Consider the following 18361-nt stretch of genomic DNA (forward strand, 5'->3'; position numbering starts at 1 on the left):
ACTTGTCCTGCAGCCGGTTTTTACCAGACTCACCACTGTGGTCTTTGGCACATGCAGGCTCTTCAGTTATCAAATGCTCAAAATGCTATACGTTTCCGTGTTTGAAATGTACAAGCGAGGTTTTCGTTCCTTGTTGTCATACGTCTAAAAAACAGTGCGCGGCTGACTTTCATAAGCCAATACAAAAGGCCAATCTTAGACCTAATAGTAGCAGCTCAACAATGTTGTTGACCTAGTGCATCTCAGCTTCTGGAGAAACGTTTTCATATTTCATTTAGTATGTATGTGGCCATCACAAGGAAAATAATGTAATTAGCCAATTATGACAAGTCTGTTGGATGTTGCCAGTTAAGAGCTTAACCAATTTCAGCATTGATTATTTCCGGCGCTCGACAGGGGAAATATTGAAAATAAAGATTACTTAGTCGTCATCATATGCAGTGAACAAATATTGAAACCAAGGAAAGCATAGGATTAATGGCCTTTAGTTGAAAGGTGGAAATAATAAAGGGAAGGTAAATAAAAGTGGGCAATAAAACAACTTGCCGAAGGTGTGATCCGAACCCACGTCTTTTCATTACGCGTGCGATGCCCCTCCCAAATGAGCTACCGCGATGCCGTTTTTTCAGAGGAGATACCTCCGTGCATGTTCTTAGGGAACATATAGGGCGTTTTTTTAGCTTCACCCAATTTTTTAAATATTTCTTGTTGCAGACATTAAAATTCTAATCGTTCAGCTAAACTATTCAGTGAGGCGGCCATTACATATAGGAGAACTCCAAATGCGTAACTGAATAATTACCACAATTACGGTAACTAACTTTTTAAGTAATTCTTTTGGGTGGATATATCAATCTACTAATTGTAGCTAGTGAACTTACAAGGCATATCGACTTGAAACAAATTCTGGGGATGGCACCGGTTTCGATATACGAGTCGTCAAACTTGGGATAAAAATGGATTGTTGTTCCACCCACTTTTTTTAAGAAAATGACTTGTTTATGCCTTGAAGCACAAAAGTAACTGGAACGCCAATGCATTTCGCCGGACACACTTTGAAAATTATTATGTCAAAATTGATGCAGCCCTGAGAACTTATTCTACGTGGTAATGCTTTGCGAGCTCACCGACTACAAGTGGTAACTTGAAATACGTGATGTAGAGTAAATGATTTAAAAGGTAATTAGTGGAATTATGTTAAATATTTAATTAAGCATCTTGATTTATTTTAGAAGTAATGGCTGCGTCATCGAGTAATTGAGCTCAAGGGTTAGAATTGTGTCATCTGCCAGAGTTAACGAAAAATTTGGTGCCGCTAAAAAACACACTGTATGTCTGATATATCTAGCCCAGTGCCACAGCTGATGGCCATGGCGGCCGAAGTAGAACACCCTTTCTGTATGACGCAGGTATCGCGCAGTACGTGAACCTTTGGCGTAGGTAACCTGTCACGAATTCCGCCCCACTAGAGACAGACACGGACAAATTGCATACACAAAACTAACATTTATGACTAAAGGCTGACGTGCCCCGGTCTCGTAGCAACTGCCATGACACGTAAAGACGGGTCCGGTCGTCAGGGGGTCCCTTCCACGAAACGGGCCCTGATGAGTAGTAGACAGTCACTGCAGCAAAAGTACGCGGCTAGGTGCTTGGCTGGCCACTGTTGCACCGGACGGGGCTTGGTGAGTGGCGACGCGTTGACGCCCAAGCTGGCCTCCTAGGCTGGCACAAGACGGGGCCGGAACTGCCAACGGTAACCTGGCTAGGTACTGCGATGCAGCGTCACAACACTTTATGGGTATGGCGGGCCCGGGGCGTTTCCAGTGGGTCCGCTCTTCTCTCTAGGCCAGTCTATGTGAGCCACCGGCTGCTGTCTCCAGAGAGCGGCTGGTCACACGTCTGGACTAGCCCAAGGCCACGTCATTCACTCACCTGCCACCTGCGCACCTTCTGCTTTGGTTCTCCACTTGCTCCTTGCGGTCAGGTGTCAATTCCTTGTTCTCCGCCTTTTCTCTTGGGTCGCAGGCCATTTTTCATATTGTTCTTTTTTCCCACCGGCGTCGTCGCCTCCTCGCAACAACCGCACGTGCTTCGTCTGTCGCTCATGACAAAACTGTCTTCTGCGCTTTAAAAGCATCAAAGCTGCCGGAGTCTAGGTCCTCGCTGTGTAATAAACGAGAATAAGGAGAACTGAGATGACGAACTCTTGTTAGCGACTAATAAATGAAGCCAACAGACAATCTCGTTCATTACATAGCAAGTGTATGCACCGCAGTGAATGATACACTGTTCATTCATTTAGTCTATTGCAGTATGGCAAGGGCCCAACTGCTGAGCAGGATCGCTAATACTTAGGCCCGAGGGCGCGGGATCATATTCCGGCTGCGGCCATTGATTCTTTTCTATAATAATGTGGTATGCACGCAATTGGCGTTACTAAAATCTACCACTATTACGTCAATTTGGTCCGATTTGTCTCGAATTGATGCGAAATAGTGAATGGTGGAAATCAGCTGTGTTGCGGTGGATAGGTCCTTCCAAATAGCATCCTTATAGAGTGAAAGTAGTCCATGTTTATCTGAACAATCCATTATGTATTCTGAAATCATATGTTCCATGAGCCTGCATAAAGTGCATGTTAGGGATAGAGGCCGATAGTTAGCAGCGTATGATCACCTTACTAAATACAGGCACAACGCGAGCGATCCTCCAGTCTCCAGGAACAATGCCACAGCTAGGAAAAAGACGTGCTTAAAAGTAAGGGAAGAAATGAATACATCTGGCAATGTATTCAGCGTAGCGGCAGAGAAAAGCATTGGGTACGTCACCAGGGCCGGAAGATGACTTCGGCTTTAAGTTACAAAAGATGTTGACGACACCTTCATAACTGATAAAGCCCGGTTTCACAATTTCTATATTTGTGCTGGGTAGTTCCGTTGAAGGAGAGTCCGCGAAAACTGACTGAAAAAATAAGTAACTGTTAAAGTCTTTAGCTATCTGTTGCTTATCTTCGATTACTCTAGGGCCAACATTAACTTGTTCTGTGACTTCACGACCGTCAGGACTAAGAAGACACCAACATTTTTGATGAGTCATTATGTAGAAACTATCAGAGTTTATTAGAAAATAATGATTCATCTACATGCGCTCATTTTTCAGCAAGTATTTGCTTTAAATTACGGTATGTGGGATTTACTTTGCGCTTCATGTATTGTTTAACTTTGCGCAATAAGTTGATTATATCGCTAGTGATCCAAGCTTTCTTGCGGTGCGTGTTCTTCGTTTTGTTACGAATGCAGTGCTCAAGACAATGATGACAAAGGGATTCACATTTCCCCCAAAGAATTTTTACGTCGGTACCACTGAAATTATTTAGAGCTATCTCTAAAAAAGAGGATGCTTAAGCTTCGCCTATAAGAGTGGAACGCGGTAGCGTTATCGGGCCAAGTTCCCATCGAATTTTCCTGAATGAGTAGGCTTCACCGCAATACACCATATGAGAAATCCAGTTTACAAAAACCAAGCTTAAACCTATTTCCTAAAAGTAGGCTTCACCTTTAAACACAAATGCATTGCTGGGAAAACAACTGTTTGCTGTTGCTCCAAGCCGCGCGCATGTCCAAACGCATTAGGCAGGCTAAGTCCCAGTTTGATGAAAACTTGGCATAGGACAAGGCAAGATGTATGCACTGAAAGATGATCAGGGTAATATTATCAGCAATTTCGATAACATAGTAAAAACAGCGAAATAATTCTATACTGACATGTACAGTACCCAGAGCAGCCAAGCTACGTTCATTCGAAGTAGTGATGAACAGGATACAGAGATCATTATATAACTAGCGAAATAGGTAAAAGGGCCTTGCAAGACATCGCCAGGGGAAAAGCGCCTGGAGAAGATAGAATAGCAGTCGATTTAATGAAATATGGAGGAGATATTATGCTTGAAAAGCTTGCTGCCATTTATACTCATACTTCACGACTTCAAGTGTACCAGAGAGCTGGAAGAACACCAACATTATACTAATCCATAAGAAGCGAGATGTTAAAGAATTGAATAATTATAGGTCCGTTAGTTTGGTTTCAGTATTGCATAAAATATTCACCAAGATAATTTCCAATAGAATCTTTAATTTCCAATAGGCATTGCGTAAGCAAGGAGTCCAGGAGGCATACGTGAATATCTTGGCAAATATCTACAAAGATTCCACAGCTACCTTGGTTCTCCACAACAAAAGTAGAAAGTTACCTATCAAGAAAGGGGTCATGCAAGGAGACACCATCTCTCCAATGCTATTCACTGCATGCTTAGAAGAAATATTCAAGATCTTAGATTCGGAAGGTTTAGGAGTGAGGATCAACCCCGAATATCTCAGCAGCCTTCGGTTTGCAAATGACGTCCTATTCAGCAACAGTGGCGACGAATTACAACAAATGATTGAGGACCTTAACCAAGAAAGTGTAAGAGTAGGTTGAAGATTATTCTGCAGAAGACAAAGACAATGTTCAATAGCCCGGCAAGAGAACAAGAATTCAGGATCGCCACTCAGCCAGTGGAGTCGGTAAAGGCGTACGTTTACCTAGGTCAATTACTCAAAGTGGTCCCTGATCATGAGAAGGAAATTTGCAGAAGAGTAAAATTTGGCTGGAGTGCATACGGCAGGCATTGCCAAATGCTGACTGGGAGTTTACAGCTATTGTTACCACTATCGTAAAGTGCCCAATCATTGCATTCTGCAGGTTCTAACATATGGGGCACAAACTTGAAGGTTAACAAAAAAGCTCGAGAACAAGTTAAGGACCGCACAAAGAGCGATGGAACGAAAAATGTTAGGCCTAACGTTGAGAGACAGGAAGAGAGTGGTGTAGATCAGAGAGCAAACGAAGATAGCCGATACTCTAATTGACATTAAGAAAAAAAATGGAGCTGGCAGGCCATGTAATGCGTAGGATGGCTAACCGGTGGAACATAGGATGGCTAACCGGTGGAGTTATAATATGGATACCAAGAGAAGGGATTCGCAGTCGCGGATAGCAAAAAACTAGGTGGGGTGATGAAGTTGGGAAATTTTCAGGCGAAAGTTGGATTCAGCTAGCGCAAGACAGGGGTAATTGGAGATCGCAGGGAGAACCCTCGTCCTGCAGTGGACATAAATACAGGCTGAATATGATGATGATGAGCTTGAAGGTTAGATTTACGGAACCACGCGTTTTCTGGGTTTGTACCCGGAGTAGTAGAGCTATCGCTCTAATAATCAGGAACTGACTCAATTTGCTCTAGAAATGTCCTTAAGAGTTGTTGTTTTTTTTGCATCTGGGTGGCAGGTGGTTCTGGCTTGCTAACAGGACAAGTGAAAACAGCAAGTTTATGGCCAGAAAACCTATCTGTGAAAACTACTTCGGTGTTTCGTATTGACCTGCAATGAAATAAAATATATAGAACAGAAGACGGTGCAACTCGCACTCTTGTAAGCCTTATCCCTACGACCTTACCCCTACAACTTTTTAGCAGCGAAGTTGTTTTAGCCAGCCATAATTTGTGGTGCGTATCAGGAAACCACCAAGAAAGAAAATAAAATAAACTTTCTTGTCGTGGTGGGATTCAAACCCACGTATCCCAGGTCCCAAAGCGAGCGTCGTAACCACTAGGCTCTACAGCCTTTTTTTCTTTATTGCCTTTATTCAATTCGCACAGAAATACGGTGTACAATCATACGAGTCCAACAAGGGCTGAAAATAAAAACAATCAAAACAATCAAACAAAACAATCAAGCACGGCCGGGCCGTGGGCCCGGCCGGGCCCGGGCTTTCGGGTAAGCCCGTGCAGTGCTCTAATGTGCACCTTCCAGAAGAGCTTGGATTTAAAGTGGACCTATGCATCAACCGGTCAGCAGTTGAGATAAACAAAAGACTTTTGGAGTATTGGTGGAAAAAAAGTCACAGGCCAGCGCGGCACACGCAGCACAGTCACAGCGTAAGCTGGTGGAGTGGCCTAAGAGTAGCTGCAATTCGGGCAACACGCACAACTGAGTCTTCGCGGCAGTCTGTTCCCCTCGTTTTGACGAGAATTATCTGAACTGTCCGCCCGGCGTCCACAGCGAACTGCGGCTTGTAATGCTCTCTCCACAGCAGTCTGCTGAGCCTGATCAAGCCTTATATGTCGGGCGCGCCGCGTTTGCAGGCACCTTAAGTAGCTGGTGCCACCATACTAGCGGAGGCTCGGCAGCTCGCGGGCGCGTTGAATTGCGCGCCTCGTCTGCGCCTGCGGACGCTGCGTTTGCAGGCATCTTACCTAGAACGCGCCACCATACTGGCCAAGGCTGGAGTCGTTTCACCCTCCGTTTGCCTCAGGGTATTTTCCGCGGCCCGATAGCAAGCGCTTGCGTGGCTCAGGGGTAGAGCGTCCGGCTCCCACGCAGCGGATGCGCGTTCGATCTCGGCGGCGGGAATCGGGTACTTTTTTCGCGTTTCCGGCGATAGCGGTTACGCGGCGGACGCCGGCAGCGGCATCATCGTGACCCGAAACGGCTATTGGAATGAGCGCATAACATCTTACGCTGTTAAAAGCGGGGACGAGGTTGATACGACCGGATCCGTTACATACATATGTAGCGGTACAAGATAGGTAGAGAAGTTTTGAGAAAGAAGATTAAGGTGATATATAAAAAATGCTAGATAGATAGTTACTTCACGGGCTCGGGCACGGCATGTGCTTCTTGACCCGGGCCCGGGTCGGGTTTTCTGACGCGGGCACGGCATGTGCTTCTTGACCCGGGCCCGGGTCGGGTTTTCTGACGCGGGCTCGGTCCGGGCTCGGACTTTCTGGTGGTGTGCATGTAACGTGCTGCGGGTTATCCTCGCAAGTCTCTACTCTGAAAAACATGTCTCGGGCCGGGTTCGGGTCGGTTTCGAGCCGGGATCCGGCCGGGCTCGGGCCTAAGGTAAACGGGTGGCGGGGCGGGCCGGGCGGTAACGTTGATTATTTCCGGGCCCGGGCCAGGTCTCGCCATAAAACTTTTGGTCGGGCTCGGACGGGCAGCCCAACGTAAAAATGGGCCCGGGCCAGGCTCGAGCTGAAAAAAGGGCCCGTGCAGTGTTCTAGTGCCCGTTACCTACGGGTCTCACTGAGTCAATTCCTTCGCCTTCCATTAGGATGTGCTGATCGAGTGGTCTTCGAATTTTTGGTGCACCATGCATCTGCATCATCTCGTTGCGAATATTTTCTCCAGTATGTATGTTTTTGTCCTTAGGCAACCACCTCGAGCCTCAAATAGCAAGACACTGCCGTTGGTGCACTCCTACAGATTATTCCTTCTAATTTCTTTCTTCGCATTGTTGTCAATCTCAATGGTTATTTTTGTTTCCATTCATTGGATCCAATTCGGTCTCTGTTGTCTTACTTTCTTTTTGGCGACTCCTGGTTGTCTATTTGCACTTTTAATTGCCCTGTACTTGGTTTACAACTTTCTTGACCTCTTCTGCCATTCTGTGTTCACGCATTTCAGGCACAGTTACTTGCGCACTTTATCCGCCCATTTATTTTGATCCGTGTTCCTGGGTCTTTCTTTAAAACTAATTTTTCTCTGTGCTTTTCCGACTGCAAAAGAGGCCCAACTTTTGTCACCCTGCACTGCCTCATTTGCGCTTTTACCGGGGGCTCCCAGGCCCAACCCGTCAACGGATCTTTGGCTAACTTCCAACCCCGACGATATAGCCAATTTCAAGCACATAATGGCACTTGCGAAACCCAATTATGGTTTACGCCAGCGCCTTCTGACTCTACTGCTCTACTTACGCCAGCTCCTCGGGTGTCACCTTGTGTCCCTATATGAAACTTTCGGGGAAGTGTCCTGACCAGAAGGAAAGTATGGAAGGACGCTGGTAATGGCTGCCCTAACCGTAGCAACATGGCAGTGCCCATGCCGCCTAGACCACCCGCTTCGATGTGAATTGGCGCTAGTTTAAGGGTGAAATCACTCGTCGCTTAGTCTCATCTCACGCCGAAGGCGACGTATTAGGTAGGTTTTGCCTTTTGTTTGGGGTCAACTGTGTGTTATGGATACTTCTAGACTGCAGAGGTTGCGCCGAGCCGCAAGTTGGGTTTGATTTAGCCGATGATGCCATAGCATAAAACTGGTCATGTGTTGACGATGCGGAACGCTGTTAAGGCGTAATTGTTCACTGCATCATTAATATACTACTACGCTGTAGTATGGTTTTTGTAAACGGCGGCAAGTAGACAATGCGGCTCGGTTGAATATTCATAAGCATATTTGCCCTTACTACTGACTAAGGAAAATGCAAGGAACTGCCGAGAAAGCGTATAAATGAATCGATACACCGCTGTCGCATTCATCTAAACAACGGAAACAAAATATTTTTTTTTACCTTAATCCCCCAATCACGGAACAGGTATCGACAGTATGACAATATGACAAGCAGGTGGGTAGCAGACGACCCGGGACGGATGAACACATACTGAGCAGCATACGGCCTTCCTGTTGACTTATGAGTACTGCAGCTTCCACACTGCTGCCAGGAACTACTGAAAAAAATGTGGTTGATCCCTCTTATATAGGAATCGGTATAGAACACGAAAGTGAAACGTGTCTTCACAGAAGTAGTGTAATGTTTATTGCACATTGATATATAATGTCTATTGGTGTTTTGTGGCTAAAGCGCCCTTAGGCGTTGATGCACCCACGTTGACGCCTGGTGGCACGTCTCCTCCATCACGACTACCAACGTCGATGACCATGAGCAACCGTCGTGCATATGGAAGCTGCACTACGCTGCACACGCTAGCACAACGCGAAAGACGAAGCACGTAACTGACACACTAATACAACGCGCAAGACAAAGCACGTAACTGAATCGTCACCGAGTCAAATCAGCGCGTACAGCGCGTCGTAATTGCAGCCTCCGCGATCAACTTCAGAAACATTTTCAGAGCTAATTGCGGAGGCCACGCTCCGCTGTGCTGAGTACGGTGAACGCCACCTAGGTGGCGTTGGTAGTGCTTCTTGATGCCAGCGTCCCTTCGAATGCTGGCATCGAGGCGTCGTAGTGCTGAGACCACCGAAGCGTTCACTGTCGGTGCGCGTTAAGGCCGGAATACATGGAGCGAATAACCGGCGTTCGAGCGAAGAACTTCGTCGGGCGGCGAACGTCCGACGGCCGGCGTCAAGAAATTTGCCGTCCGCAGCCGATCTGCCTGTCCAAACATTTTCGTCGGGCGAACGCCGCCGCCGGAAGCGTCTAGCGCGCAGCGGTGGACGACAGCCAATCAGGAGGCACTAGTTCCGGTCGCAATGCATGCTGGTGTTTCGCGCGCGCGCGCCTTTTCGCGTCGTCTGCAATCGCGTTGGTGTTGCCGTGTCTGCATGTCTCTGCACCGATTGAGTAGTTCCTAGTATGATCTCTCAGGAATCGCGTTGTATTTGTACATCCCATATCCGCTGATCTGCGAGGAAACAGACAAGCAGTGCAAGCTCTCTACAACAACCTTCAACAGAAATCTTCTGATCTCAGAGGCCACATGCTGTCGTCATGCCTATCTCCCGACTTCCCCGATAGATGGCGTTGGCATCGGATATTTCTTTCGCTAGGCTTAGACGCGTTCGAAACGAGAAGCGATCTCGAAAACTACTCAAGGTTATCCATAATACTCTGTCGTCGAAGCGGCCTGAGACTAAGCGAAAGCCGTTTACGCAGTCATTTGCTTCCAACTAAGTGAATTCTACAAGGACAACGCCAAATTCAGTTCGAAGCGGGCGGCCGGGACCGCCGCCAACACGGCGGCCAACGCGCGGCGGCGTTCGCCGCATGTATTGCACTGCTGCGTTGCAGACCTGATTAAGCGGAGCGATTCCTTTGCCGTTTTGTGTATAGCCAAAAAGCACTGCGCGTCTCCGGAGAGCTTAACACTCCACGAGCGGGCCACTCATGGCCGTGAATAGAGTGAGGGCACGATTGTGCGACGGCCTTACGTACGTGTCTCCAGGTCCTCCAGTTGCTTTCGCAATAACATTTAGACTTTACATCTATGCGCATTTATCTCTCTGAGAACCGCCTACACATTATTTTATTAACGTCACTTCTGGCGCCATGGTGCAGCGTCTCCAACCCCGTTGCTGGAGTTTTCTGCCCCGTCGCCACTGAAATTGAAAGGCTGGACATCCCCTTCGTTCACCTCGGGTGTGAGCAGCGGCACTGCGACGTCGGTGGCGGACCTGGAATCCGATTGTGCCAGTGGTGAGCGTGCGGCAGACTGTCCCGCCGGCGCGCCGTTTTGCAGAGTGGCGAACACCACGACAGCCACGGTGGAGGACACCACCATGAACACAATGACAGCCGCCGGAATGAGTTTCATGTAGGGCTGAGAGAGATGACACAGCAGAACGTGGAGTTAAACGCTAATTCAAGCAAAGTGTTTGCTAGCTGTGATACGTTGAGCGTCGTTCTACTTAGCTTATTTCATCTACGATTCTGTGTTTCCTTGTGCTTTATTTTGTGAAGTACTCCCAGGCTCCACAATCAACGCGAGTGACTCGTTGAAATCATTGTAGGACAAATCACGTTTACCGCTAAATCACCACTGACAATTTTGCGCTACAATGAATTCACCAAGTAGCAACCAACTGGTGATTTTAAAACCAAGCGAGTCGATGCACTCCTGCAAACAATTTGCGGTTTTTCTTCAAGCGGCTAGCAATCCCAACAAACACTGACGGGCTCTAACCCACATGTATTGATTTCACCTCGCCGAGGGAGAATAATATACGTATGTTATGGGATCTGGCTTCCCAGTCAAACTCATTGAGTGCAGCTTCCACAGTGACTTCGAGTACATATAAAACAATACTTCGATATTCGTTTCAGATGTCGCACCTTAATTGGTAGCTCTGATTCACCATCGTCATCTTCCTCGTCGTCATCTGGCCTCGATGCAATCGGAACCAATCTCGTGTCTGACAGCCGGGGCCATGGTTCCATTCGAGGTGGACCTCGCTTGGCAATCGGTGCCATTCGAATTGGAGTAGTGGTCATCTCCGATTCCGTATCAGCGCTCGTCTCTTGTGACACTATGGATGCATAAGTGCAAGGAATGAGGCAATTACTACGGAGTTCTAATACGTTTGGTAGCTGTGATACGTTGAGCGTCGCTCTGCTTAAATACCTTATTTCATCTACAGATCTGACTTCACTGTCATTATAAACGAACATAAACTACTGGCGATGGAATAACGCGATCAGTTTCACATTTACACTGCATTCTGCAGTCTCTGCAGTCAGCCGTAGTTAGCCGCGGGAAAGATATCGAAATTTCGATTTATAGCATTTCTCGTAATACCCTGTTTATGAAATGGAATTTATTGTGCATGCTCTTTCGTCATAGTAAATTTCTGAGCACTAGTAAATGTTCCTCTCGCTTAATCGTGTATGCAAAGATAACTTTAGACACTTGCTTGATGCCAAAGCGTATACATATCACAAGACATCCAGATATTTCAATAAGCGCGCCAATTCCTCGAAGGTGGCAATAAATGAGTGCATTTACTGATGTTTATATCCTACGTATTACAAATACAGAAACACCGCCCAAGCACTTCGTGCAGACGGTTAACCAGCGAAGCTGAAGCGTGCGGCCCTGGTGTTTAGTAGTGGGTTAATCCCGACGCTGTATTGAAGCGTTTCTCAATTATTGGGTACATGTTTGTGTTTCTAGTGCAACACAAGCGCCAATGACGGGCGCATGCTGCTAACCACGACGCCGAACTAACTCGAGATATCGAACGCATGCGACAACGGCGAGCCGAGGAAGAGGCGTTGCGGGCAGAGCAGCGTCAACGTGACATTGGCGGGAACGCGTTCGCCGGGGCCAACGCCCGCTTTCTGCGGGAGTTTCTCGAGTGGCACTTTGGCTATTCTTTGGCTTCGGCTGCGACGAAACATCGACGTTGAAATCAATGGCGGGCGGACGCTGCTAACCACGACGCCGAGCTAACTCGATATCGAGCGCATGCGACAACGGCGAGCCGAGGAGCCGGCGTTGCGGGAACAGCAGGTACGAGGCAGAGAACGGCATCACTAACGGCGCTGCCAATGGCGCGCGCGATTGGGTGCGACCTAGAGAACGGCGTAACTGTCGGCGCAGACAATGGAGACATTTAGAGAAACATGGGACGAACGGTTTTTCATTTCGCCTAGCCATATACAGCTTTCGCTGTAAAAATTTCAAGTTAGAGCGGGGACTTCCGTTTTGCATTATGTGCAGGAATGGCACTCGCCTACACAAATTCAATAAAGTTAACACGGGCTAATTGTCCTCGCTCTCAGTAAAAGCCAAACTATTCTTTTCGAAACAGCTATCACTACAAAGCAATAAGGGGACAACAACGCATCCTGGAATTGACTAAGTGTTGTGATTAGAGCACGTGCCCTTTGTAATATTATTGCGATAGCAATTATATAGACACTCAAAAGCAGATTTCTGCCGTCGGCGTCGCCGTGAGATTCCGTATGACGCCATTTGGAGAAGAAATCGGCGCCGAACGCTGTATGTGCGAGTGAAAGGGCGCGAGGGGCGCGTCTTTCACGGGGAGTGAACGCACGGCGGAGAACAAACGCGCATTATATATATATATAAGCCGTGCTCGCTTAAGGGCTGCAGAAGTAGGCGTCTCTTTCCTCCTTTACAATCACCATATATGTAGAGCAAACGTGCCTTCTTCCGACGCGCGAGAGGCCGTGGGGGAGGGGGAGGGAAGGGAGGCGACGTTTAGCTGCGGCATGAAGTGCCTATTTATATCAGAGGCTCCGGCAACAGTCACCAACGCCGCACGCATTTTGAGCGAACGCGGGCAAAACGCCGATGGCGTCGACAACAGTTCTGCGTGTTGCCGATGCTGCTGCATGTCCAAGTTTATACAGCTGATAAAGCTAATATCATTACTCCGTATAGCTCTCTACAAGTTTGCTATCGCAATTGATGCTTCGCCTTTCAGGTGAAACTGCGACAACCTTTTGTTACACACGAGGTGTTTAATACAGAGCCAGACGAATCTGGTTGATGAGCGCGTTTCTAGAACGGTCCCGAGGCAGCCTGGGGAATGTCGTTCTCTTCTTTTTCCACCTTTTTTTCCACCTGGTTATCTGCGCGGCATCCGTGACAATGTTATTGTATATGTAATTGTGTGACCTACGTCTTTCATATTGCCACTTTGTTATATAACACACGGGACCAGAATCTCCGGTTATTATCTGTATCAGAGTAGGGACGGGATAGCCTAAAGGTTTTCTTATCGGGTTCTGGTTAATTCCTGCTAGCTCTCCGCGATTGCTCAAAGTTTCTTGGGCAATCATAGTAAGCGTGCGATTCTGTTCCGTGTATCTTTCACGCGCAGTTACAAAAGAGCGAAAATTTTCATCTCCTTGTGACGTGTACACGTTGAAGCATTATTATTCTGAACAAACAAAAAAAAATTTTTAACGATTCTATGCCATTGTTGCCAATGGCACACCGCAATTAGTGATTAAATTTCGGGTCGCGTTCACTTTCCTTCTTTCTCCTGCGTCTCAGTTACAAAACTGCGAAAACTCCTTCGTCAAATGGCGTGTAAGCACTGAGCACTGTTATTTCACCGCTTACGTCTCGCGGCATGGCACTGCAGAGAGCGCTCCAGACGGCCAAAGCAGGTGCCACAGCACGAAGTGACTAGTAGTCCCACAGAAAACAGGGAATCTCGTGAATATAGCCGCAGCTGCTGGCATTCAGACGGTATCGAAGGAGGTGTTATCGGTGGATGTCGTTATCGCAGTCGGAATCGCAGTCGGAATCGCGCGTTCTAGACAAGTATGTTTCCCTCTGTACGTGCATCGCGTGTCTGCCTTTGTTTCCCCAGTCATGCCGACGCAATCACCCAACCTGCGGGCTTGAAATCCGCCGTGGAATCAATTGTCTACCGGCGTTAATCCATATCTGCATACCTTCGTGTATATTCATGTATGCACAGCTCTGTCTATCCTCGTGTTATTGTATTTGCTGCGACTGTACCAACCCTAAAGCAATGCTCCTCATGGTGAGATTGAGGTATTATGAATAAATAAATAAGGTTTGGTAAAATCTGCTTGTTATAATATATATATATATATATATATATATATATATATATATATATATATATATACTTTGGCCTTACTTTGTCCATTGTGCGTGGTGAAATAATAGTAAGCGTGCGATTCTGTTTCGTCTTTTCGGGAGGACCCCTACATGAGAAACTTGTCGACGTTCTGGTGATGCGTGGCTTTGATAGGCACCGATGATGATTGCTATGCGGAGACTGCGGGTGACTACGGTGACCCAGATGCGATTTCTCCAGCTGTTGGATAATGAGGGGGTCTGCAGCGTATACGTGAAAACGACTACTCAACTCTTCTTTGATTTTCGTCCACCATTCGTCGTTTTCGAAGATGTGCGTAAGGTAAAACCGAAATGCCTCACCGGTGACGTAGTCATTGAAGTTGCAGACCATATCCATTTCCGACCATGATGCAGCGGATGTGTGGAGCTCGAAGAGGTGGAACCAATCTTCCACGGGCCCATCGTCCACTGATCCGGTGTACTTGGGTATGTCCAAAGGTAGCGGTGATGTGGTCATAATGCTGGTCGGTGTCGGTGAGGGAGCTGTGCGCTCGGGATTCACAGCGTGGCATGGAAGACTTGCATGCTGATGAGTGGCTGATGAGGTGGCTGCAAGGTCTTCATCCTGCCGACTTGTGTGACGCGAGCAGGATGTTGCGGAAGTAGAACAACATGGTCCCCCGAACACTGCCTTTATTCTTCATCTTTTCTCTTTCCCCAGTAATGCAACGCACCGTCCTTGTGTGGTTCGTTACACACTTCTAAAGGCAGTGTTCGGGCGACCATGTTTGTCTCCGTCCGCAACATCCTGCTCGCGTCACACAAGTCGACAGGATGAAGACCTTGCAGCCACCTCATCAGCCACTCATCAACATGCAAGTCTTCCATGCCACGCTGTGAATCTCTAGCGCACAGCTTCCCCACCAACACCGACCAGCATCATGACCACCTCACCGCAACCCTTGGACATACCCAAGTACACCAGATCAGTGGACGATGGGCCCGTGGAAGATTGGTTCCACCTTTTCGAGCTCCACGCATCCGCTGCATCATGGTCGGAACGGGAGATGGTCGCCAACTTCAATGACTACGTCACCGGTGAGGCGTTTCGGTTTTACCTCACGCACATCTTTGAAACCAACGAATCGTGGCAGAGAATCAAAGAAGAAATGATTATTCAATTTAAAGTATACGCTGCAGATCCCTCCATTATCCAACAACTAGAGACATTTCAACTGTGTAGCCACAGTCACCCACAGCCTCCACTTCGCAATCATCATCTGTGCCAAACAAGGTCTCGTATGAGGTCTCGTATGATAATCGATGAGTTTATCATGCCATGATCCTCGCGAGGACACGATGCACAAACGCACGCCCAGCAAGATGATGACTACCACACAGCCATCTTCACCATCTATGCGCTCGACACCCCGCAAGAATCATGTCACTGAACAATCTGACGCGTTCACACCGTTGTCGCGTACGCGCGGTCTACTACCGGGTTTCTCGTCACGTGACACTTCCACAGCTGTGAAACAACGCCGCATCTCAAGCACAGCTATTACTTTTATTGCGATAGCAATTATATGGACACTTCAACCGGATTTCTGCCATCGGCGTCGCCGTCGCCGTGAGGTTCCGTATAGATAAAATCTTCGCTGCGCGCCGTACGCCCCAGCGGAAGCGTGCGGGGACGCGCGCTATCACGGAGAGCGAACGCACTCAATAGATCTGTCCTGGGGTACGTCACACAGAACGAATGACGTCATGTCACATGACCCTTACGCGCACGTGGGTGGTTGTAGTTTACGGCTGGTTGGCAAAACATTTCAGTGCTAAGTGTGTAGTGGGTCTGGGCGAGCGCAACTTTACGCTGGTGTTGCTTTGTTTTGCGGCCGTCTATATACCACGTTTAGCATGGTGGTTAGTTGTTGCGCTGTTGGATGCACCAAGCGCGCGGCGAAAGGCAGCGGCGTCGGTTTTTTTTCGTTTTCCGAAAGAAAACACTCGTCGTAAGGCATGGGTGCAAGCTGTGCGCCGAGAAAAATGGCAGCCCTCGGACAGCAGCAGGATTTGCGGCCTACATTTCATCACTGGTAAGTGAGATTCTCTTGTTACGTAGAGCTTTTAGGCACGCTACTGTTACATTCGTGCAACTGTTACAGTGCCCTGCATTTATATCTTATCAACTCAGGCGCTCCGTCTCCATTCCCGAACCACCCGGACTGGGCACCTAACGTTTTTGCCTTCAAGAAGGCTAACCGCGAAGCTGAAGAAAAGAAATGCGACAGATACGAACGGACGTTGAAGCGGAAACGTTGTTCGGGTAAGTGGCGGTTGCGAAGTCGTACAGTTGCGGCGAGCTGCAGGCCGGCAATGCTCACATTTCGCGTGCCCTCTGCTGAAGTATGCGGCGGGTTATCACTCAGCCCTAAAGGAATGCATTCTCTCACGCTACATAAAATAACGCGGCATTTTTCCCCCATTTATGAAATCTAAAGTTTGTTATTCGTGGGACCTATGAGACATCGAAAGACTGGCATCATCAAATATTCGCGACATGTGCGACTCCTCGCAGGCATGACGGCGTGTGGTGTTTATAACATCCCCAGTCTCGCAACTGCATACATATCGTTTGCTGCGGTGGTCAAGCGATCTAGATGTTTCTGTCTTGGCAACGTGACAGCTTATGATGATTTAATGATGCGCAAGAATTCGACTTTACATCGCTGTCAAAAGTGTTTCCTCTCGATGATAGAACGTTAGGTACGCCCTGTTGGCAATGGTTCAAAAACTCCGTTACCGCCAAAGGTTATCCATCGATTCAGCTCACTGATGTACTTTTGCAGCTTCTAACCACGGATCAGCGGCCCACACAGGATGCGTTGTAGCAGCCTATGCTGCTTATGCCAGCCGAGACAAGGCGAACGCTGAAGCAGGTAAGTTAATTGCTTTCTATTCAGAAATGCTAGCCATAGTTTTCAGAAAACTGAGGACGAGCCACACTGAGTCAGCCACATTGGTTCAATTTTGTGTTTTCTCATTTTGGGAAATGCTTATACTGCTACTGCATAACGAAGGTACATGCAACTCAAAGAAAATTATCGCATACGTTTTTTTGTCATCGGAAGCAGAAGGTGAGAACAAGACAGAAATAGATGAAAGCATGTAGCAGTAGTTGTTTCAAATTTGTTATGTGTAGCCATGACAAATGTCACGCAGATCTCGCCTAACTGCTCTTTGCCTTCTATGTGTGAGACGCGTGTATGCAGCTTTTCGCAGATCAGGGAAGTGTCACTCGATTATCTGCGATTCACTAGAGAATGCTGCAACATTTCTACTGGGGAAGACATATTGCATTGCTGCAGCAACGTCCACTTACTCTAGTAGAAGCAGTCGAGTGCGGTAGGCGTGCTGGAATGAGTTAACTCAATTTTCCTGTGTTTAACCGAGATTTTTGCCTTGAGCACTGGCCCAGCTTTCACACATGGCACTTTGTTGCCTCGGGTCCTGATGACAAGCGAGGCAGCTGTTTTTAATTTGTGTTCCTGTCTCATTTTTAACGTGTGTTGCAGTGTTTGTACTGCTGCTGCACAGCGCAGCTTCTTGCAGCTCGTTTGAACTTATTGCATCACAATTCTTTTTGGCAGAATCCGATGGAGATGCTGTCGCATCAACATTGTTTTGGGGAGACATCGAACCGGATCCAACTGCTAAGCCATATATTGTTTTTCATCAAAGCCTTTAGTTATGTGTAGCCATTACAAATGTCACGCAGACCTGACATGACTGCTCTTTGCCTTCTATGTGTGTGACGCGTGTGGTTTGACTTCACAGATGCAGCTTTTCGCAGATCAGGGAAGTGTCACTCCGATTATCTGCGATTCACTAGAGAATGCTGCAACATTTCTGCTGGGGAAGACATATTGCATTGCTGCAGCAACGTCCACTTACTCTAGTAGAAGCAGTTGAGTGCGGTAGGCGTGCTGGAACGAGTTAACTCAATTTTCCTGCGTTTAACCGAGATTCTTGCCTTGAGCACTGGCCCAGCATTCACACATGGCACTTTGCTGCCTCGGGTCCTGATGACAAGCGAGACAGCTGTTTTTAATTTGTGTTCCTGTCTCATTTTTAACGTGTGTTGCAGTGTTTGTACTGCTGCTGCACAGCGCAGCTTCTTGCAGCTCGTTTGAACTTATTGCATCACAATTCTTT

General features: G+C 47.6%; 1 long non-coding RNA gene across 1 annotated transcript; it reads left to right on the top strand.

Annotated features, from left to right (window-relative positions):
- Positions 1-16126: 16126 nt before the first annotated feature.
- Positions 16127-17850, top strand: LOC125946174 (uncharacterized). Its single transcript, XR_007467435.1, has 4 exons — positions 16127-16242; positions 16341-16472; positions 16996-17085; positions 17797-17850. It is a non-coding gene; the product is annotated as an uncharacterized LOC125946174 (long non-coding RNA).
- Positions 17851-18361: the final 511 nt, after the last annotated feature.

Source organism: Dermacentor silvarum, chromosome 6, assembly GCF_013339745.2.
Source record: "Dermacentor silvarum isolate Dsil-2018 chromosome 6, BIME_Dsil_1.4, whole genome shotgun sequence".
Classification (NCBI taxonomy): domain Eukaryota; kingdom Metazoa; phylum Arthropoda; class Arachnida; order Ixodida; family Ixodidae; genus Dermacentor; species Dermacentor silvarum.